At 39.0% G+C, this 24,950-nt stretch overlaps 1 protein-coding gene and 1 long non-coding RNA gene across 7 annotated transcripts in view; one reads left to right on the forward strand and one right to left on the reverse strand.

The window, feature by feature from the left end:
* Positions 1-24,950, forward strand: part of LOC140671410 (uncharacterized) — a 296,391-nt gene that overhangs the window by 175,370 nt on the left and 96,071 nt on the right. The gene's annotated exons all lie outside the window — the stretch shown is intronic.
* Positions 1-24,950, reverse strand: part of LOC140671411 (uncharacterized) — a 349,127-nt gene that overhangs the window by 122,247 nt on the left and 201,930 nt on the right. Inside the window, exons 4-5 of one of the 5 annotated variants that reach the window (XR_012047720.1) lie at positions 14,424-14,717; positions 13,598-14,235 (exon numbers count right to left, since the gene is read on the reverse strand). The exons of the other annotated variants lie outside the window; for them this stretch is intronic. This is a non-coding gene — a long non-coding RNA (uncharacterized lncRNA). Of the gene's footprint in view, positions 1-13,597; positions 14,236-14,423; positions 14,718-24,950 lie in introns of those variants that run through there. 5 annotated transcript variants of the gene reach the window in all.

Consider the following 24,950-nt stretch of genomic DNA (forward strand, 5'->3'; position numbering starts at 1 on the left):
TCTTCTCTAATGTATTCTAATGCTATGCCGCCCCGACAATAAGGCACAACTCATCCAGCATCCTCCTACACCTATGGCATCCCTCGCCCCTCTCATGGAGATGCCACAATGCCACAATGCTATCTCGTCGCATCCTATATGCACTTCCATTTCTCTCCTCGACGGCTCTCCTCTACGACGGCCGCCGCGAACGTGACGAGGTTCGTCGCGGTGCATCAGCATCGCTTTCAAGAGGCGCGTTAACACGGAGTTTGCGGGCTCAGCGGTACGAAGGTCGTCGACGAGGTCGTGCTCCGAGCGAAAATACCTCGCACAACGGGGCGGGTTTAGGCTAAAATCATACCTGCGGGCAAAATATAGGGATAAAACGACCGCGTTAAAAAATCTTGTTCAGGTTTCATGACGTAACGCGATGAATAATGTGACATAATGTGAGAGACGGTATGATAGAAGAAAGGACTCGCAGGAGAGGATAGCAAAATATATATTTGCCTCGATCTTTTAAAGAAAAATATAAAAAAGCATCTTCTTTTAAATAATACGAATATATAAGATAAAATAATTGGAAAAATTAAATATACAATACATTAAACGAATTGCGAAATATTGAGGTAGAAAATAAAAATATAGGAGATTTAAGCGATGAGATTTCCGATTTGCTCAAAGTACGAAAGATTGAAACAAGCTCTGCTTATGCGAGTATGAATATATCGTCAAATATCGAACAATTACATCATCACCGGCTGTCTACTACGAAATTACCCAACTTGCCAAGATTTATGATTCGCGATCGACACATGTAGCTTCTCGAAAATGAAAAGAGAGAGAGAGAGAGAGAAAGGAAGAAAAGAGCGCAAAAAACGGTTCGAAGCAGTTATGCTCCTGCGTTTCGCAAACATCTCGAATGCCCAACCTTTGAAAGTGACTGGGATATGCACGTGCTGCTCTTCTTCCTAGTCTCTACTTACCTACGTGAATTAAATGCAGCCGCGAGAGATAAAACGATACGTACATCCTTGCGAAACGACAAGCTGTCTCGCGAGGCGGGGAGTGGGGAATCCGGCGTGGATGGCATTAGGGTAGAGATACATCGCGCGAGAGTGCACCTCTTTGGTTGGCAGCTGGAGAGGAGAGGGAGGAGGTAGAGGACCGTTCAAAGCGGGACTGCATATGTAACGCTGGGTGACGACGCGCGGGTCGGAGTTCAACGCAGAGTAGAACCAGAAATGTAAAACCTGTGCGGGACGATCCTGACAAGTCTTTGCTGTAGCGATTCTGCATTCCTTTGTAGGATATTAAAGATGCGCTTTTTCTAATCGTAAAAACAAATGGAGAGAGAATTCGTAAGAATTTTCAAATACTTTATTAATTTTTTTTACTTTAAACATTAATTGGCAATTTATAGATATTTTTTTTCTTTTAATTTTATTTTTTAATTTATATATATTTTAATTATATTTTTAATTTATAATATTTATATTTAAAACATTTTTATTTTTAATCTATATATTCTATTTTTATTCTAAAACTGATATGTACGTCATAATACGTTTTAATTATAAAATAATTTATGTGCAATTATATATTTTATTATTCGATTGTTTTGTCATTTATTATCAGAGCAGTTTCATGTCTCTAAATGTACATGAATGGTAACTGCTTGGTAAACGTTTTCATCACTACTTTGTTGCGACCATCGAAATAGTCCACAGCAACTTAGTTGTGGCAATATTGCCCGACAAAGCGTCGTTCTATGTTCGCGGACGGACGTTTAATCATCGTGCTTCGTCATTGGCTCCACAATACAATCGCATTCGTAAACGTTACCGTGAATAGTTGCCGCGTAACACAGATTCGAGTTCAAACAACACACAACGGATTGGAATCGTTCTCCATTCGGCCATATCGTTTTCTCTCGTTACAAAGTTTTTCGCTCGGCGAGATATCCCTTCGACCTTGCAAGCTCACAACAGCACCATTGACGCGTTATTTCAAACGACCGTTTGAACACGATCCGCGCACGCTCTCGAGAAAGGAAGAGAATTTTTTTTTTTTAGCTACGATAAACGGTTTATTGTTGTACCGCGACTTGAACTCTGAACTTATACCCGGTACTATTGCGTCTTTGTAACAACGCGTCCTGTAACGCGCACGTGAGTTCTTACAAACGCCGTAAAAGTGGCTGCGAAATCAGCTCCGATATATTTCCGCCACGCTAGTTTGCAACAACATGTTACGGGGTTTCTACCTGTTTCATTTTTTAATTCTTTTATTAGCGCAAACTGTGCCTCCTTCGCATGCAGGACCGACCGCAATGCGGGCGCAATGATTCGATATATCTATAAGGAGTGTGTCGCGCGCTCTACGAAGGGAGGGATATATACCTCTTCACTCAAACGTGGGGCGAGCAAAAATTTTACCTGCAGCCCGGTAGTACCCGCATTGCGGTAAATCGCCATGATAGTCATTCACCCCGACGGTCAAACCCACAATTTGTTAACGCCATAAAATAAAAAAACCTATACAAGACTCATACATCCGATATAATTTTTTTCTCGCTCGCTATAATAATTATAATATCAAATATATATATATATAATTATATCTTGCTAAAAAAAATAAGCATTTTTAACGCTTGTACATTATAAAACTTGAACAAGTTTTCTATCTATATATAAAGCACTTCTGTCAATTTTTTTTTTTTTTTTTTTAATTTTTATTGATATCATATACATTGAATATCTGATTGTAATAATTTTATCTCATTAAATTAATATTGACTTTATCCAAAGTTTAGTAGACATCTTTCCAAGATTCTCCACGATTGTTGATGAAGTTCTCGCTACCGGATTCCGCATGCCACGTCGAATAATTCGACGTCAGAAGAGTGAATATCTACCGTACGGTAGACTCTCGCTTCTCTCTCTCTCTCTCTCTCTCTCTCTCTATCTATCTATCTCTCTGTCGTGAGGTGTGATTTATTCCGCGTGACTGTCCACCACATCCCGAGGAGAGGTACACTACAGTATCCTCGCTTTACTCCTGAAGAAACCGAAATAAATTACGCATCTACCGCGCACGAGAGGTACTTTTTCCCGCCTCGTCCGTTACACACCCGTGAATCTTCTCTTCCGTGACCTATACTATGGTAATTCGGCCCGTACGACCTCCTGGCTGACCTTTGATAATAACGCCGGCGCGAGTGAAAAGGCGGCATGTCGCGGAGGTGGTGCCGTAGCCACGGGAGTGGCAACGCGGCCAGGTGAGCCTCTCTCAGGTGAGGCACACAGGTGAACCAGGAACTCTAGTGCCTACCTGTCTCCTCCGCGCTTTCGCCGCGGCACGAGATGTGTGGCCTCCTCCCGCGCCTGTTCCGATCGGAGAAACCCGTCGGTTCTACCAGCTAACAACCATAAGCTGCTAGAATCTGCGCCATATCTTGCGGGTAATTTTTGACAGGTTTAAATTCGTGCCTTTCTGTGAATTTTTGCAAAATAAATATAAATGATTATGTAAAATATAGTTAATTAATAAATATAGATATAATATAGATATGATATGTTAATAGAGATAGATTACAAGTTTAAATTTCTGAAGAAATTTAATGAATATAATTATAACGGATTGATTAAAATCTACAACGATAGAGCAAGATTAGATAAGAAAACTAAACGTTAAATGCCTAATGTCAGCGCAACAATGTTACATGTACTACTACAAGGTCAGCTCATTGAATATTTCTACCTTCACGTATGCTTTCTTTCTATCGGACTTTTGCTGTACCTAACGTTCTCGGGTCATATTGCCGACTGGCACGCGTTTGATTCGCTTGGTTGCGAAACAGCCGAGAAGACTTGTTTCAATGCACCTCGGTGACCCTTCATCGACACGGTCGTTCGACGAATCGATTGCTGCGAGTATCCGGTATATACACGGTCTATCCGGAATGGGCAAATTGCATGGCAATACCCATTTCTGTATTCCCGAGACTTATTTTTGATACCCGAACATGATCATCCTTCGATCTCTACGGAAATTTTTTTTTTATCCTATATCCTGTAGAATTCCTCAGACTTTTCATTTTACGGTATAACGTTAATATTATTATAGTATTATATGAAATATACTGCGCGGTCTTATATAAATTTTTAAAGCATTTGCTGCAATATTTGGAGAAATATCTATCAGATCTTTTTGACGATTTAAGAAATTTAATAGTTTGGAGAGAGTTTATAATATTTTTTTTTTCTTTATAATAATTTTAATATTTAAAATATGAATGTATATAATTGAAATTGTAGTTATATTTTAAATATTAATGTTATTAATTTTATATATAATATTTTTTATTTCCAAATAAAATCTGTTGTTTATCTTTTATAAAATTATTCTTACTATTTTGTAGCGATTTTTCTGAACCGCTTTTTTATATCAATTTATTAAAGTAGAAATTACAATACTTTTTTCCCGGAATATATTTTTAAGTTAAAAAACTTGAGTTTTTAAAAATAAAAATAATTTTTTAGCTGTTAGGCCGACATCTTCCAGTAAGGTTATCGATTCTATTTCTATTCTATTCTAGTCTATAAAACCAGGGCAATTCATCGAATAAAATGATCAGCTATCAGAGCTATTCTGGTGAAGTAACCACGATGTTTGAGCTGCCGAAGGGAAGCGATACCGACCGATCCCTAACGCGCGGTTACATACCTGCTCACATATCGCGGGTACACACGCGCCCACTCGCGCATATCCACGTGCGCTCACGAATGCATTTAAATGCCGCGAATCAAGAAGCGCATTCAGATAAAGGTGAATTTACACTCTTGATGATTATTTCGAAGAAGAAAATTAAGACAAGCAAAAATAAAAATATAATATTATACTTTGTTCTAAAAAATGATTTTCTCTCTCTCGGAAAGATATTATTCATATAATTTAGCTTCATGAATCATTCTCGTTAAATATATATATTTAATTTTACAAAAGTATATATTCTTGAGTAACATAATCTTACAATCATGACATTTAAATTGGAAAAACAAAATCATGATGCGTTTATAAAACAAGAATAATTTAATCGATATTTATAAATATATAAAATATATGGAAAACAAATTTTTTAAATCTTAATTTACACTTTATATCGGGCATGTCATTAATAAAAAATTGAATTGCGTATGTCGAGTTCAATGAAGAATTAACATTTATGGGGTTTTTTCGCGATGATCATTTAAAGTGTACCGTGCAGATTCGCCTTAACGTACATTTCCCTCCGACAGAAGCGACGAGTGGAATCGAGACGAGAGCCGCTCCAATGTGCTCGCTCCCGAGAAAGAGGCGGCCGCGCGCGGTTAGCAAAAGAGAAAAGATCTCTCCGCGTGCCGCGCGACACAGGGTTTCTCTCTCTCTTTCTCTCTTTCGCGTATATACAGATCTGGCACACTTCGTGCCACACTCGGGGCACACGTACGCCGTAGCATCGCGCACGAGCTCGAAATTTACGGCACGCGAGCACGGCCGCTGGCACGGATGCACGGCTGTGAGGCCGCGCCACGCCGGGGCCGCTCCTCTTGTGCACAACGTCATCGCTCACACATCTTCTAGATTGCGCAATCACCCATCTCTCTACCACCGCAAGAAAGAGAGATCGCGGGGTACGGGCCATATCTATACGTATGGCGTAAAGGGGGACGGCGACGTTGTCGAGTGGAAGGGGGGAGGAGTGCGCGATGCTAAGGAAATGATGTGTACCAGCTGCACCCAGCTCATTCCAACTGCCGAGTGCAATATGTATGTTCGTCGTCTCGTATATGTATCTCTTTGTTGTTCTGTTTATTTTTAGATCCTCGCGCTCTCGCGTTGATACAAAATGATCTTTGCAGAAAAATCGGGCAGGCGAAATTTAAAGGATGTCAGCGACCTTCTCTTATTGTGTACAGCAACCTTCGTTGTTTCTTCATCCCTCAGTTTGTCTCTAGATAAAGATGACAGATCTATATCCGTACGAAAAGAAAATGAGAGAGAAACTACGTGCAATATAATTTAATAAAACGTAATTAATTTTAAGATACACATATAAATATATCTCATATTAAGTGTATGTTGAAGTTTCTTTAATTTTCGTCGTCTCGTATGTATCTCTTTGTTGTCCTGTTTATTTTTAGATCCTCGCGCTCTCGCGTTGATACAAAATGATCTTTGCAGAAAAATCGGGCAGGCGAAATTTAAAGGATGTCAGCGACCTTCTCTTATTGTGTACAGCAACCTTCGTTGTTTCTTCATCCCTCAGTTTGTCTCTAGATAAAGATGACAGATCTATATCCGTACGAAAAGAAAATGAGAGAGAAACTACGTGCAATATAATTTAATAAAACGTAATTAATTTTACGATACACATACATATAAATATATTAAGTGTATATTGAATTTTCTTTAATTTTAATCTTAAAAAAGGAAATTAGGATTTAAAATGGAGATGTAGTTTAATCTCTAGCATGTTTGTATTATAATCGAAAATGAGCAGCATTGTTTCGAAATTGAAAGACTATCATTTTTAAGTATTTAATATTGAACGGAATGTACTAACACATTAAACTTCATTCAATTCTCTTGATAAAAATCAATCGGAAAAAAAAAATACAAAGAAACTTTTTACTCGCTCGTATTAGTTCTGAATTCTAACGCCGCAGTCATATCTCACAAGAGCCACGTTCCCCGTATGAGGTACATCGATTTTCGCATTCCGTCGGCTGGAACTTTCACCGGAATACGTGCGCGGCGTGAATAGCGTTAAGATGCACGGCAAATCCACCTACACTCGTCGTCCCAGCGCGTGCGAGCGAGCGAGTTTGGCGTGTGGGTTGTATCACTAACGGCGGCGGCGGCGGCGGCGGCGGTCGAAGATCGCGTAGCTCGTGCGCGAAACGTTATTCCATAATTGGCCCTCATCTCCGAAGAGCACAATCCGATCGTTACCTATTCGTTATCCGCGATCTCGCTCGTACCATCCGTAGTTGGCAGCGGAGGGCCCTCCTCGACGACGAGACACGCGCTCGGTGACATCCCTCACATAACGAAGTAAATCAGCTTCGAAGAGGAGGAGCCTCGGCCGAGCCTCTCTCGGTGACAGAGAAAGAGAGAAAGAGAGAATCGATAGACACGGATGGCGGGATGCTGAGCGAGGATGGAGTGAGCGTATCGAAGAGACGGGAGAGACCGATTCTCTCGGTACTTTGTATGCAGAATCTTAGTATTCCTTCTGCGTCAAATGTTAAACTCTAACCGTGTACGGAGCCTCTCTATCTCTCTCTTTCTCTCTCTCTCTCTTTCTTTGCACACGTTTTGTACCTTTCCAGAATCCTTCGATTCTTCTCTCTTGTGTACCGGCCAATATTATGGAAATACCGGAACGGGATGGCATAACGATCGACAAGACGCATATTTGTACCGAGTTGCGTGCCGTGAATTTTAACTAATCATGTCCGATGTCCGATGATGATATATTGAGATTCGATATGTTTGTCATGAGAGCCGTATGTGTCGCATCTGCGAATCCAACATCGAATGATATAAATTATCACGTTTCGATTAAAGAATAAAAAAACAAACACACGATATCCAAGTACAGTACGTTTATTATATATGTATAATATATCAGATAAAGCTTTGATTACAAAATAATGGAATGTGATATATTGTATTTTTTATGCATATTCTTGCAATATGTGCTTCAACAGTATCAGAAGTGACATACTGATTTTTATTCGATTTTGTTAAGTGAAATTGGAGAATGAATTGGATACTACTGTGCGCATAAAAATATTTAGTTTCTGATCGAATTCTTTATACATAATTCACTTGGATATCAGAAAATGAAATGGAACTGTCGTGAGTCCCGAGAAAGAGTCCGAAAACTCGTGCAAAATTTATGCGGCCCAGTTGCCATCTACAAAGTCCGTCTACAAAGTATGACACGAACCACAAAGTGCGAGAAATCACTTAGACACGCGTCAATTCTTAATGCAGGCTGCTACATCTCCGTAATCAAGTTGACCTCTGTCGTATCATTAAATATTATTATTGACAAGTATAGTGATTTGACGTTGGTAATGCTGTGGTAATTACTACGCGACATTGTTAGCCGACTGCAAACACACCGATACAACGCGATTTATTGTTCGATGTCGGTATCTCGGTCGTCTATCGGAATCGTCCTGGACTTGGAACTCTCGCTGCGCTTAAGAACAGCGGAGACCTTTAGGATACACGAATAGCAGCGAGAGCAGTAGCCGAGAGGCTGCGCGAGGTCCGCGGGCATTTATCATCGAGACAGGACAGTGGGGAACCGTCGTATAAAACGCGACGTAAGAAGGAAGAAGAAAAAAGTGCCGCGAGTATAGGGGTTGCACATAGCACACGCGCTATTTGTCACCCTGCGCTCCCTTATCTACGACCCGTATCTCTCTTATCCGCGACGCAGGCTAGGTCTCGAGCCTCCCGATGCCGGTCCGCGCGATCTTATCGCGCTTCTCATCTCCTTTCCTCCCCGGTTATCTCCTTCCGTTTTATATAACCGCGACTTATCCTTGGAATAAATTCAATGCTCAATAGTTATCACGCCGACAAAGTAACGCCGCGTCGCCTCGTGTTTAGCGTCGACACGCCTCCCATCGCGAAGGAGTCGCGTCGTGTGGCTCCTCTTTCCGCCAAACACGGCTTTTAGTCGCTTTTACGAGCTTTTTTATTTTAACATATGCGTGTTTTCAAGAGAGACAAGTCGAGAGAAACAGAGGCCCCGTCGATCCGCAAATTTCCTTCAAGATGTAATAACGAGAGTTATTATGTACGATAAGTTAACGATGTAGAGTAGCGTGATATGTTCAATTAAACGCGAAGCAGAAAAGACTTACGTAAATTAGATCCTGTTTAGTTTTTTTTACTTAAGAGAGGTCAACACTTAAGTGTATGTAAATGACTTCTGTCTTCATCATGAAATCTGTTAATAATTTACTTTTATATTTATATATTCACAAAATACTGTACTAATATTTTATACATCAATATTATATATTTTTTTTTTTTAGTACGTATATATAAAAATAAATGTAATCATTGGAAAAGTAATGCACAAAATTTGAAGGAAGTTATAGTTCTTTCTCTCTCTCAATATCTTTTATATAAAAATAATATAAAAAGATTTAAAAAAACTATTTTTGTCTCTTCCATAACAACTATATGTTAAATGTGAAAATTATATTTTATAAATTGGAAATAGGGACTGGTGTTCCCTTTGGTGATGCTGTTTAGGGTTAACCAGATGCAACTTTGATGCTTGGCTTTGTTGATGCGAGAGCGCGCTTTCATACTCCATTCTCTGCAGTTCAGAGAGGGAATAATAGGAAAGGGCGGGAAAATAAGTGGAGTGGGCGGTATTTCGCGGGCGCGTTTCTATAGAGAGTTTCTCTCCTCCGTCTTTGTCTGCCTCTTGCTTTGTTTCACATAACGCGCGTACACATATAACGTTTATCTTTTTACCTCAACTCACCCGTGAGCGATGCACCGCGTGACACGCAAGACGGATGGTTTCGCATGTGTGTTTGCTCAACGTGGATGCAAGTTCTAAGCATGGATTTCCTCCTTTCTTGTCCCCCCGGAAAATGATCTCTGACCTTCGTCGCTGTTTTTCACACGAAAAACCGCGCATCCAATGCGCGCACGCGAGAAAATCCTCCGTCGAACAAGCTAGACAGGAATTAATTAATATCGCGTATGCCTGCCGGCCAAGACCAAGAGAGATTGATTTGACGCGCTTGAACGGTGTGTTGCCGCAGAGAAGAAACAACTTGCGTATGTTCATTGTTAACCGCATGTTATTTTAAACACAGCTGTGTCATGGACTTCAGAGGAATATATGTCAAGGTGTACTCGATGAATCATCCTGCGTTTCATTTTTAATCATGATATCTCTTCTAATCTATATATATAACAATAAGATATAAATTCAACAAAAAAAATTTAATTTTTTTAAAGAAATTTATAAGAGAAAATAAAATTATTTCTCTTCTGAAAAATATAAACAAAGATAATGTTACAACATCAAATTCATATATACATTTATTAATAACAAATGCGAAATGCGAATATCAAATATCACGCAGATATGTACACCTAAGTCTCTTCCGATTCACGCGGAAACTCGTGGGCGCTCGCCGTAAATGGCGATACACGACAGTATAAAATTTCGTACCGGTACCCCGCGGGACGCCAATTATACACGTACACCACTGCTGTTTCGCAACGGCGGCAATGAAGCCCTAATGACGATCGCTGTCAACCATCGCGTCGTACGCCAAGATCGTAAAGTCTCCTCGGCTCGGGATCCCTTAAACACACGGGGCGTGTACGCGCCCGGTTATTTTCGAATCGCACGCGTACTGCGTAAGAGACGGCGCGCGCATACGGCTGCAGGATAGTTCCGTAATCGGCATCAGAAATTACGCGACGCAGAAAAGAGAGTGTGCCTGTGCACGAAATGCAAAGGCCCCGGCCGTGCTTGAATACATTACCGCGAAGTTGGAATAAAAACCGGTCTGGCTAGGGCGAAACACCGTAAAGCCGAGATACCGCATCGCAAACGCGCGATGCGCGCGGCACGCGGCTGACATGCGACGAAGGCTAACTACTGACGGATACGCGGACTAATGAACGTGGCGCTTACGCGATTGCGCAACGATACCGGCATTAGCATGAGCGGGTCGTTTTGGTAGCTTATCTCAATACTTTACTTTTTACTTGGACCGGTTGCTTTGATTTTATTAACTTTTTATCTCTGGCATTTCAACACCAAAAGAATCTAGTCCCTACGCACGTTCCCCGTTGTAAGATGGGAGAAACTTACAAACGTAAGCAGCATTTATTATTTTTATTAGAATCTCTTTTATTAATTTTATTTACAGATGTAAGCATTTCATTTTTATTGCGCAATCTCTTGCGCGATAAAAATGGAATTTAAAGATTTAGTTTTTAAATTTAATATTTTTATTTTTTTGCATCGCTATTTCTTAAAATTTTTTTTTTTTTTTTTTTTTTTTTTAATTCTAAGAATGTAATTTTTGAGTTTGCACTGAATATCTTAATTGTTCTCGGAATCTGCTAATAAGATGATTTTTTTATTGATTTCGTTGCGAGATCATATACATCATTCCGTTCCTTCTACCGTTCATTTCCCAAGATCGATATCCACGAATAGGAGGTTTGCTTTCTCGACACGCGTTTCGTATTTTATGAGATGATCATTGATCAATGATTTCTGTGGAAAAACATCTAGAATCATAAGGACCACGGGAGACGATAACGGTAGATATGGCTTATGGTGAAAGGTCGAGGAACGCCACGGCTTTACGTCAATTACATTGATATAGTGTCCTCTGCACTTGCCGTTCTTATCGATATACCTCTGCTACTGCCTTCTCTTCCTTTATCAGTCTATAAGAGTTTTTTTTCTATATTAACGTTATCATTCGCGATATTATCTGTCCTTTTACATATTCTTTTATGTAATAAATAAGGGATTAAAAATTATCTATATATTTAAAATTATAATTTTATATTCTTTCTTATTATTTTATATATAAAATAAATAGGGAATTAATTAGCTATATAATTGCTATAGAGAGATAACTATAATAACAGAATATTTTTTCCAATTATATTAATTATGAATTAATAATATTTTCAGATAAATTTATAGAATTTAGATTGTGATAAAATCTTGAGTATCGATTTGCAGTTTCTTCCTCCGTAATTACTTTAATACTTTGTCGTTTTGAAAAATAATGCATTCTTTTTTTACGTATTTCTTAAAAAAGTGCGTATTTAAAATATTTATGCTAGATTTGCAAGATTTCTCTCGAAGAAAGAATCTGAAATTATTTTCATTACGTCAGTCTTGTCATACCGCGGAAAAAAGTTTCAATCTCGCGCGTGTGCGAGATGATGTGTGCACGCACGCACGCACAGTAGCGCGTAATCGGGCTCGTCGACATTAGCCACGGGTGCGCACGCCAACAAGAAGCAAGGTTGACGCTGCGTGGCGTCCCATGCATCATATTTCTGCGTCGATAACTTGCCGCGGTGTTTGCTCTGAGTGCCACGCAAGAAGAAGAGCATCTCGGCCGACAGACCTCTCGACGCAAGAAAGCTTGATTAATAACGGAATAATAATACGGTTTCTTTGAGATCCGCAACACAATGTCGTAAATATAGCAGCCTTCTTGCGGTCTCTCCTCCTCCTCTTCCGAAGCACGGTGTATTACGAATACATGTGTAATATTAGTCAATCGGCTTCTTATCAACGTGCAAAAAGATATCGCACTCGCGTGTAACACGGCCTCGCCTTAGGTCCTTTTAATCACTACATTTACACAGTATTCGATATTTTAATATTTATTATTGGATTTATCTTTCTCGAAAATATAATATATTCAAGCTATTTTTATGAAATGCCTGAAACGTTGAATGCTATTTATAATAATATTTTATTTTTTAGGATTATTTTTTTTTGATAATTGTAAAATAAATTCTATTTGGTACACATATAATATGATTTATTTAAAACTTAATTCATTTTCAATTATCATAACAATTGATTAAATTTGACTTTTGACGAGAAATTTTAGCGACTATTAATATAATCTCGCAACGTTGGAAATCAATAAAAAAAATCATCTAAAATAACTCTCTCTGTGCAAGCTAAAGATTCGCAACAGATCGAGAAAATAGGCGGGAGCAAAAGCAATTCCATTAAATTTTACTTGGCAGATTCCAAGGATAAAATATTCAGTGGAAATTTAAAAATTACAGTGAACAATGTTTTTCGACCATTTTTTATTGCGATTCTTATTAACTCGTATGACATTTACAGTAGTCAACGAATATATCAAAATGCGCCAATTGCACGAGTCCGCGTAGGTTGACCGAGGTATAATTTATCGCCGCCCTTTCATCCCTTCACATCCGCGAATTCCCCGCAAACGGACCGATTAAGCATGCTCGTTAAAGGTGGGGAACGCGTCACGCATTCGACCGACGATTACGCCGTGACGCAATTTCACGCGCGGCTCATTAGTGATGTAATTAATTCGAAATGCGAAACGCTTTAAACTTCGTGCACATACACGATATCCCGCGTTTGAGAGACGAAGCGTAAAACGTTCTTTTCCTCACGTCTTTCTAGTTAGCAGAATGATTTAACACGCGCATTATTGTCTTCCGCAAGAATTTAAAGAATTTTGTATCATATGTGCGACAAGTGCAAAGAAATATTATTATTAATAGAAACAGCGTATACCAACGTTTACAACCAGCTTTTGTCAATTTTGCTTATTATTTACTATTTCTTTTATTTTTAATTTTATTTAATTATAATTAATTATAATTTTATTTTATATTAGAAATGCTTAAAAAGATTACGAATATAATTGCATCAATATATATATATATATATTAATAAATATATATTAATAATATATATATATTAATAAATTTATAATTAATTATAATTAAATAAAATTAAAAATAAAAGAAATAGTGTAATAATGTAAACTCTTTGTCTGTCTCAACAATTGATAACGCGATAAAAATTAACGCGACGAATTTCCTCGTTATGTGCTGCAGCTTCCCACGTTTAACATTATCTCATTTTTCCCATTCGAGTTAACCGATTTCCAACGGACAGCGAACGATTATCTCAAGTGGAGGATTTTTTTCGAGCGTGGGTGCAACCCTCCGGTCGAGGAATTATGCATCGCGTGAGGCGGGATCGCTCCCCGAGCTTCTTGCTCAGTAGCCTCCTCGGGTCCGGGCTCTCCCATAAGTCATCCTAGGTGTTCCTTCGGTAATGACTCGCTCGTTCTACCCCTCCCACCATTCTCTTCCGCGGCTTCTCGTTTTACTCATCACGAGACGGCTACTCTGTACGGTAGCCAAGTCGTACCGTCGCGAATTGGGATCTCGAGCCCTTGCACCGTCCCACCGGGTCACTGCAATGACTATCCTCTTCGTGTCCTCGTCTTCTATCCGTTCCGACGGCGACGTAATTATTGCCGCGAGGAGTTCCACTCTTGCGCTTCAACGTGAGAAATGCTTTCTTAGACAGTACCTTCATGATATGGCGATGACAGCACGACTGTCGCACAGAGTCGGATGTTGTCGAGACATCATTTTATTGGAGATCTGCGAAAATTTATACTAGAATATTTTTATTTATTTATTTACGTGAGACTTTCTCGAGTTGTAGAATTTTATTTTAGTAGTGAAAGGATATTTAGAAGCTTTTGACTTTATCGCGCAATAATTGTACACCGCGATGTGAAACGATAAATACGATATCTAATTATAAGATAAAATCGCTGTGTATATACCTGAGATACGATACGTTTGGCGCAGGTGCGTCGTATTTATCGGCTCGTTCGTCGTCGACCAATGGTCGAGGAAATTAACGTTACAATCCGCATGAAGGTCGTACGATAATGCGATGCGTACATCTCCGGACAGGCTGGAATGCCGGCTTAACGGGACGTTGCGACAGTCACAAAATGCAATTTTTATCGGAGTGCCTAACGAAGATCAGGAAGTTCCGTGGAATGTTAGCGACCTGTCCCTACGTTTATGTCGAAGACAAGTCCTTATCCGGGATCGTCGATCGCAGGATTAACCTTTGGAGAAAGTTCACGCGATCCGTCAGTGTCAAATCTATTTTAAAAACTTACAATTGCAACGAAAAAATATCTAATATCGAATTTTATTTTGGAGTTGTGAAAAATTATGGCATAAAATTGAATTCTTTTGAAGGAAAGAATATTATTAAACATCGGCGGAAAAATTCAATCAACCCATATTAAATATGACTTGACAGTATTGTCAGCAGATTTACATTTACGATAAACATTTCCAATATCCTAAAAATACGAAAATGTCGTAAATGTCTAACCAAAGTAGAAAGCTCTGCCCGCTATATAATAATTTACGTAACGCGAGTGTTTATTCTGCATTGGGATTGAAACATTAATTTTTAATTAGCAACAAATTCCATTCGATGCATTAATAAAATTTAATTGTAATAATTAATTGTTTACATGCTTTCGTATTGCTACTGAAAATTTTATCGGTTCTCATATAATTCTCTCCATATATTGTGAGATCATTATCACGAGCATGAATTGTTGCATGCTCTTTCTAAATGTGTACTAAATATTTAAAAACATAATATTTTAATTAGATTTTACGGGTTAAATTGCAATAATTGCGAAATTAATAAATTCTATTTATATATCTCACAAAAAAATGGCGATTGGGAATAAAAATAATTTTCTCTTATAACTAGAAAATAAAAATAAATAATTTATTGTGCAAATTTTTGAAATTTCCTCTAAATTATCAATACTTTTTTTATTGCTATTAAATGTTAGTAGTTCGAGAAAAATTACTTAAACAGTATATGCTTTTAAATATTATGCGATGATTTTTGTATGCAAAATAGATGTTGCTTCGGAATCATAGTCGCATATCGCGAAAGATACAGTCTGGCCGAAGTAAATACATTCCGTTTCTTGAAGAAAATCAGCCACGGGATTTGTGATAGCGCGTGATCACGCGATCGATATATACAATTTCATACCTGTAGTAAGAGCATCAAATGGTGCGGTAATGCGCTTTCCCATTAAGATATTAAGAAATATTGAAACTCGTAACATTAGCGACAACGCGGTTGCTCACGCGACGGCGAGCACTAAGAAGGTTGCAGATTTCTTTCTCCAACAAATGACTCGTCTGTGATTCAGCGCGTATACCGCGCTTGAAATTAAATTCCCTCGAGCCGGCATTTAACTATTGCGGCATGAATCTATCTTTTTATCTGTCTAGTTTTTAGTTTAAAATCTTAGAATTCTTTAGGAAAAAGACTTTTGCAAGTGATTGATACGTGCTCTCCATTTCTTGCATACTTGTATAGGAAAGATTGTGATTTATAATAAAATACATAGTAATCTAAATTTTATTATTAATGTGTGATATCCGTTTTGGGGTTTTTGTTTTATCTCGATCAAATTGTGACGTGATTCCTTCGAGTCTTTTCTCCGCTTTTTCTATGAAAATTGCCGGAGAATCGTGGCGGGAGAGACCGAGATAATAACGGAGTCACCGGAGGAGGCAAAGGAGAGACCCCTCCACACCACCCCCACTCGTGCAGCGGAGAGAGGCTATTTTACCGCTAGTCCAAGGCAAGATAGGATGACCTACTTCAACAGGCTCCTCCTAAGTAGAGGGGCATCCACTGCGGTGTTGATTTCTAATCGGAAAAGTCTCGTCGACCGACCGGCCAATCCGCATTCGTCCCGGTCCGGCCGCGCTCGTTTTGCATCAGTCGCGTCGTAAAAAAACAGGGGATACCCGACCAATCGGCGGACGATCCGCGGACGATCCGCGGTTGCAACTGACGGTATTTGCATACGACGATGAAACAAACGACCGCCCGTGAGATTACCGTGACGTTGTTGTTGATGCATACACGATGACGAAGATCACGATGACGGTGCCCATTGTTTTTTGGTGCGAACGCGGGAAGCCGTTATTAATCCTTGCCAGGTGATAGTCAGAAATAAATACGCATTTGTGTCTGTGTACGGCGGCAAGATAATCGAGAAATCATTTGATTCGTCGTGATTAGATGCATGAAGTTTTTATCCTGATCTATGATAAAGTCTTGTTAGATCGACGCTAAAGATTAATAGGAACAAAGCTTGTGGTTGCGTTTGTGGGACCATCTTGATCAACAATATAGTTGATGGAATAGCGCGGCTATTGTATCGGTCTCAAGCATGATGACGCATCCAACAATGCATCTTGAGCTGCCTTTCTTTCTTTTTAGTCTTTGTTGTTTTCCACAATGTAAGAGTATATTTGAGAGAAATCCGATATGTTTGTGTAGAATTTCAATATTTTTTATATTTAAATTGAAAGTCGTAATTATATTTAATATTAATGAGCCATTATTAATTTGATATGATAAATTTATTTTGTAATGATAATTGCTATGAAGATGCATCGAAAAAAGATTAATTTCGAAGCTTGAAACTGATATTTTTTATTTTTCCAAATTTTTCATATTTAATAATGCGACAAACAAAATATAACAGGGCTAATGGATTTCAATATAAAGTTAAAATTTAAGATATTTAATATAAAGTCAAAATTTGAAACATAAGTTAACGAAACGTCGAGAAAAACCATAAAAGAGACACAAATTACAAAATAATAAGAGGATGCAAAAATTAATAAATTAATAATAATTGATGAGACTTAAATAACAAAATAAAAAACATATAACAAATTAAAAGACACAGACGTTTCTATCTTTAACTAGATTTCTCTTCGGTAAAAAAAAAAATAAATAATGAAAACCATCGAGAAGAATACAATAAGAAAATGCTGGATCACTCCAATGATCTGTTACCAATCTAGATTCCATATTTAATTGTCCGCCACAAAATTGTGCCAAAGACTTTCGGCAGAAATTAAAAATGAAATTGCAAATAAGTTAACAATGTAAATACCAACTCACCACTGGAGAATCTAAATTTTCTAAGTCGACTTTACTTATATTGAAATTAATCGTTCTATTATATATTTTTTTAATTATTAGTACCTTTTGTAACATTTAATAGTTCGATATTGTTGCGGACGTTGACATGTACAGCTAATCTCCTCTTTATGCCTGACGTTTTCGTCTTTTACTCGGCGCTAGGATGACGTCTGCCAAAGTAACAATTAAGAGATCGCGGCCCGCCGCGCGAAGCGATCCCTTAGACAGGTTCGTGGGAAACGGTGCACCCGACGCCGAGAGCGTAGAACCGGGCCCCACTTCGACACCGCTCGGCTGACCGTTGTACATCGTTAAAGACGCGTCATTAAGGTTAAACGCTGTTCACTCGTAGAAGAAGCGCGCGCTAGCCCAGTGTCTACGCTCTTGCGCTCGGAACAGAAGATCCGCACTTAGAGGTAAATAACGAATTCACATTGGATAGAAGCGCGGGAAGAGAGGGGAAGAGGGAGACAAAGATATCTCCGGGTTCCGTCGCGATACCGGTCGGTGGACCGGTACCGTTCCGTCTTTGACCTCTGCTTTTCTGCGCGAATCATTATTTTCTCGTTATTAGGTTTGCCCGCTTTTAAGCGGGACGTCGTCGCTAAGCCGTAATTTATATATGCGATATTTGCTAATATCTAACGTTACTGCAGCATTAATGGCCAGCAAAAACGACTTTATGTAATATAGAGAATGATTAGATTAATTAATCTTTCTTTTTACACTATAATTGCATTAAAATATCTCATTTTATTGCGATTTGCAAAACTTTACTTCTGCGAAAAAATTAACGGTATATTTTAATTTTTTTTATAATTTTCTCATTCAAGTTTTTTCCTACTTTCAAGAATATCCTCTTAAGTGAAAGATGCTTTCTCAAAACGATATGGTAATTTCTCTTTAACTGTACGCTTGAATAACGTACAGAAAAAGACATTTCTCAAAGAGATGACATCTCCGCATTGTCATATAAATCTCAGCTTTTTAGAGCCGACAGAATTAACCTTTATAATATTTGCATCGTTTTATCTGCTTATAAGATAATGTTAAATCTCGATTGCGGGAGGCGCAATGTCACGTAACAAATATGTGACAGATATAAAGAGGAAGAGAAAAGCACGCGAGTGAAAACAGCTTGCAACTTGTTCGTAATGCAGAGTAGTCGCAAATCATCATTTTAACGAGCCTGCTGACGTGTGTGTATGTGTATATGTGTACATGTGTGTGTAAAATGAGAAATGAGAGAATATTCTTAAAATGTTATAGAAATATTTTCACACTATCATCTCTACACAGTATTGTCACTTTATGTGCGAAATCAAACTAGACATGTACATATGTGAATTCAAATCTTTTGCCATGTACTTTTAAATTATCAAGGAATGATTTGATTCTGCTCCTAGCATTTTTTTTATTAAAGACATCTACATGCAATTCACGATTTAATGGAAACTGTCGAATGATAATTTAAAGCTGATTAATTAGTACGACGATAAGCCCGCGACACTCCGACATATTTCTCAGGATCGATCAATATCTTCTAATTGCGCGAACCAAACGGCGATCGATATTCTTCTGATTGCACAGTCGGCGATAATAATTTTGCCCCGGCATTCTTGCGCAAATCGGAGTATCACTGGACGAACTATTCGCCGTTCTCAGCGGCATTAATCTCTCCCTTGGCTCCCCTCCTCCCATTGCTCCTTCTTTGGTTTTGAAATATCTCGATCGAGGCGTTTCGGAAGGATAAATAGACGGGGAGTACCTTTATGACGAGAAATGTCGAGGTCCTCTCGGGCTGGGAATGAGTTTGCCAGTTTCCTCCCACAAGCTTCAGACGGTCCGCTCCCTTTTCTCCTTTTCTGTCCCTGCGATCGGCCTGTCAGAGAGCTTGCGACCATTGTTTTACCTACGGCGAATCCTGGTTGCCACAAATTCGCTGCCTTGCAGCGTCACGATTTCTGTCGAGGGACGAGGGGGGGGGGGGAGGGGAGCAGGAGATGCACCCCGCCGGCACGAGCGAAAAGTCCAGCCGGCATTTCAATTCGCACGCTCGATTTACATTGAATTTATTTCTAATTTATCACAATCACGCTTTTCGAAATATATTTTTTAAGTATTTATATTGTAGGCGAAATGTACGAAAATTCGAAATATCATCATCATATAAAATTTTAAGTAACATTTTAAAAGAGATTTGATATAAAGCTTCTTATAGATTCTATTTTGGAAAACTCTTATTATATAATTTTGCATAATGAAACTTTTTTCCATAATTATATAACTTGGATGCTATTTTAAAGAATTCATAATTTTTATAATTAAATAATTTTTTCAACAATGAACAACAAAATATTTCGACATTCATTTCATAGTGCATCTTAAATTATTTATTGTATGTCGCACTATTGTTATTGTTTCGTCAAGACAACGCGCTTGCGAATTTCTTTGAAATGATATTTACCAAAATTATTCCAAGTCATCATCAAGGTATATATAAAACTCGTCTTGTCACTTTCGCCGGATGTTAACCAATGTGCGGATAAGATCTACGTGGCGAATCCATTATGTCGTCGGCTCTGATTTTTCGAGCTTGCCGAAAAAAGTGGTGATTATCTAGCGACCTAATCCCGTCGGTATATCGAGCACATCGAGTTACCACATAACGCGCCGAGACACTAAATGACCAAAGAGAGCGCGTAAAGAGAGAAAAGAAAAAAACTAAACGAGCGGTCGCTGTCACTAACCGAGCTACGATAATGTTCTGACATTTGTTGCGAGCAAAGTGTCTTAATGGGACCGGGGGCCGGACTGAAGCGTTTGACGAGATCTGCCAAGATGGTTGGCACGGATGGACGGACGGTCGGACGGCGCGTTGATAAGAGGCCCAGATAAGGTCGCCGTGCCGTGCGGAGCCCGGCCGGAGGCGAGGCGCGAGTCTGCACGACGGGCGTGCAAAAGCCGGGTATCATCGTGAATAGGGAGCAATCAGATATCATTAGCGTTTTTATATAAGGCCGCGCGCTGCCTCGTGCGGTGGTTGGTTCCGCAAGGCCGCCAGCAACGGTTCCCACGCTCGCAGGTGAACCGATTTCTACGACGAGATCGCCCCGCCGCTTAATCGTTGGATACATTTAATTCCCCCTCGTTAGGGCATTAACGAGAAGAGAGAGAGAGAGAGAGAGGTGAAAGATGATTTTCGCCAATGAATTATTGCTCTCCTCGCCATCGCCACGTTCGTTTTTCATTTCGCGTCGAGGCATGATCGGCTCTTATTTTCTCCGTATTATTTCATAAACGCGCACACCGTAAAGTAATTATAAAAGTACAATGGACAGTTTTAAGATCATTTCAGGTTTTTAGGAAAGTTTAGTAATCCGTAAACTTTGGCTTCAATGTTCACTTGAGCAACACGACGAAGTTAGATTGTATCAGAAAAAGCGCGTGCCTTTCTCTTGTAGAAAAGCAAATATTTTAAATATCTGAATATTTAATTAATAGCGAAGTAAAGTTTAGTTTTAATAAACGCGTGATTATCATCGGTGATTGTTTTTTGACCGTGTTATCTTGGCTCTTCTATCTTTATTCTCTATCGTTTTTATTCCATATAACTTTATCTGCAATCTTCTTTCAGTTTACGATATGAGCCTCATACCACAGACTTTTTATATATTTTAACTTCTGCAAAATTATGATGATTTTTTTATAGTCTCTTCCAGAATATATATTGCCAGTTTCTTATCGTGTAATTTTATGCATAAGCATAAATAGTCTTTTGAGTACTACTTACTTTTCTTATTATCAACATTTTGCCCGTTCTAACGCGACGTCCCTTTTACAAATTATATTTTTATATAAGCAATATGACGAAAATCTCGACAAGAGTCGCGCGACATTACGCTAGCTTAGGTGAAAGTCATATAATTCTACCGATAAAAACGCATAACAGTGTTATTTATGATTGCCGAGATGTATAAAAAAAAGGCGTGCGTCTATTCGATTATCTCTCCGGCATTTGCTGACATATCGCTAAATACGCGACGACAACATGTCAATAACCGACACTGGTGAGCGCGGTTATGGAGATTGCTTCTGATTATCCTGTTTAAAACTATCTTGTCGTCTCAAGCGCCACACTTGACGCGCTGTCGTAAACATTTCTTGAAAACCCATTCGATGTATAATAAAAATAATCTGCTGCAGCTGCTTGAGAGAGAGAGAGAGAGAGAGAGAGAGAGAGAGAGAGCGTTTAATGAATTGATGTCACAGTATCGAATAGAAGACTCGGCCATTTGCATCACTCAGCATTAAAATCTTAATTAACTATAGATTACATAATCAATCCTACATATAAAAGTGATAAAAAGTAAACTTTTGACAATCATATAATTTATTAAAAATTTTCATCTATAAAATTTCTTATTTCTATTTAATAATTTTTTTATTCTTTCCACAAAATAATCAGGAAAAAAATAAATACGTAAAGTGATATTTATATTAGTATTTTTTTTTTTTTTTTTTTATAAATTACTAGGAAAGTCAACTTTTTTGTCTGCTCAGATAAGACTATAATCTAACCGTAAGACTGAATAATTAATTAGCTAACTTAGAATTAATTTACTCATTCTGTGTAATTCAATAACAGGTTTCTAAATCGTTCAGACTAAAGTACAGTCGTAAAAATAAAGTGGTCGCGTGTGACAAAACGTTAGGAACTAATTGTCTCATCTAATCTTTGATATATGCATTTAGTTGATAGGAGTTAGTTTAGCCTTCGAAGAGAAGGATTAAAAGGAATATAAGTCGTACATTCAGCACGCGGCACAAAAAAAAATCAAAGTTAAGACTTTATTAAAATTGCGTCATTTAATTCCCGTGCTGTTTTAAAGTCATCAATAGAGAGAGCGTTACGTCGACTCCCAAACTATCTAAGAATACTAATAAAACCGAGAGATATTACACCATTATCGTATTCTTATTGCGATTCGAATGTATTGTCGTATTACGGTGAATCGGTGCGAATACCGGTTTGCGAGTATTTAAACCGATATGTGCTCGCCGTTATTTGCCCAATCTTGATCGGAATTGCCTGAAACTAGATGGTCGCGCAATTCCGAAGTCATTCATCCGCAGCACCGAAAAGCTAATTACGCAATTATTGCTCCCTATTTCTGTCTCTTTCTTCCTCTCCCTCTCTATTTCCGTTTATTTTATTTTACATTGAAGTACGTTATTTATTAAATTTAAATAAAACTGACACGTGATTGAATGGATTAATTAATATTATCTTAAAAAGCATTTTATCCAGTAATTAAAAACTCACAACTGATATTTAAAACAGTCTTTTTCGTCTTCCTTTTTTTCTCATTTTCTCTCGTATAATAAATTGATTTCATTTTCTTATCGCATTAGATTTTATATTTAATTCTACATGGCTTTAATTCCTCTTACTTAATCATGTTCTTTACGTCTTTAGGAGTTCTTAAGTTTTCTTTTTTTTTATATAATATTCTCTCGCAGCAGAGAGGAGATTATACTAGAATACAATAAATTTCTCCTTCTCTCTCCTGCGAACGCGATGGTTCGCACCTCGGCCAATGTTTCCGATCGGAGTGTCGGAGTACGGTAATCGCGCGGCACGGCCATAACGAGTTTCAAATGAGATTCCGATGTTTTGTCCCGGTCGTAGGGTATCGCGTTTAACGGCGACAAGGGGGGAAATCCCCGCGGCGGAGCCGGTCACGATGCTATCCGAGAAGCAGAAAACGGACGGACGCGCACGCGCGCGCGCGAGCGAGAAAGAGAGAGGAAGAGATGGAAAAGATGCGTGTGTGTGTATATATATATATATATATATTACCGCGAGCCGTTTTCTCTAATTCTCCGTGATTGATGGCGATTGGCGGATTTTTGTCCCGCCCGGCAAGGCGGCAGGTGATTACTTGGTCGGTAGGCAGGCGGCCCCAGGTATCTTATCTAGGCACGTACCTGCGGATACGTCGCGCTCGCGCGAACACTCGCGAGAGAGTGCGAGCGCGATCGTTAGAACGAGAGAGGCGGGCAGAAAGATATTCGATAATGGCCACCAATTGCGTAAAACATATCCTCCCCGCCGTGTTTGCCGCGTGAACGAAGGAGAATCGCGCGATTGAGTCGTTGATGTGGAAACGCGCGCAAGACGCCGGCCAGCGGACGGAGAAAAAGGAGTAAACGAGAAAGAGGTGGAGGAATAAGAGGAAAAGGTAGCGGGCATAGAGATGGGACGCGAGCGAGCGTGTAATCGTCGTTTAATTTCACGCACGAGCCGCGACGTGTCATTACGACGATGGCGTACGTGACTCCGATGCATCGAGTTCTTCGGGGGGGTTGGTTGGTATGTCGTTGGTTTCTATATCGGACGATTGCCGCGGTTATACGTGGCGTTTTATGTATATGTATATTCACGATTACGATAAGTGTTACGACGCATGGTATTTCTCCCATGAGTAATTTTTCGTTTTTCATAAGAGTTTTGAAAAACTTCCACGAGTTTATATATTTTTGCTTCTCGTATAATAAAACAGTAATGGCAAATTTTAATTTCGATTATTGGTGAAGGAATAGGAAAAGTTTGATGATTTAAATTCTAATAATCATATGCCAGGAAATGTCACAGAAAATAATTTTACACAACTAACATGTAGATTGAATTGATTTGATTGAACAGTGTCTAAACAGTACGTCATCGAATCAGCTGTTCGTGCGTCCCATTTGCATTCGCAAAAATCTAAGGACGTGATCTCTCACATGCCCCCTAATAATTCACTTTTAAGGCTCTTGTAATTGCTTCTATCCGTTCGGAAAATAAAAACGGTAACCTCTGCAAACGCATTGTTGGCCCCTGCGCTCCTTATTTCGCCGTTTGTGTACGAGTTCTTAATTGTGCTGATATACGATTCGCTTGTAGACTTCAGGACGCTATTTCATTCGATGCTGTTAACGTTACGCAGTGTTGCGATGCGAGACGAGACGATGCAATGCGATGCAATGGGCGATGCGATGCGATGCGATGCGATGCGATGCAATGGACGATGCGGGGCCGTAAATTACCTCCAATCCTTCTCCCGCCGCGCAAGGCCTTTCGTTCTTCTCTATCACGTGAGCATCGCGAAAGAAAGTTGAAATTTCACGCTACCGCCGACCATCGAGCTTCGTGTCTCGGAATTCAGCCGGTCATTCGAGCCGCTTAACGATCGATCGATCGATCGATCGGATGAAACGAGCTATTTCTTGAGATTGGACATTTTCGTTTTTGTATCTTACGAGT

The sequence above is a fragment of the Anoplolepis gracilipes genome, chromosome 11 (genome assembly GCF_047496725.1).
Source record: "Anoplolepis gracilipes chromosome 11, ASM4749672v1, whole genome shotgun sequence".
In the NCBI taxonomy this organism is placed as follows: Eukaryota; Metazoa; Arthropoda; class Insecta; order Hymenoptera; family Formicidae; genus Anoplolepis; species Anoplolepis gracilipes.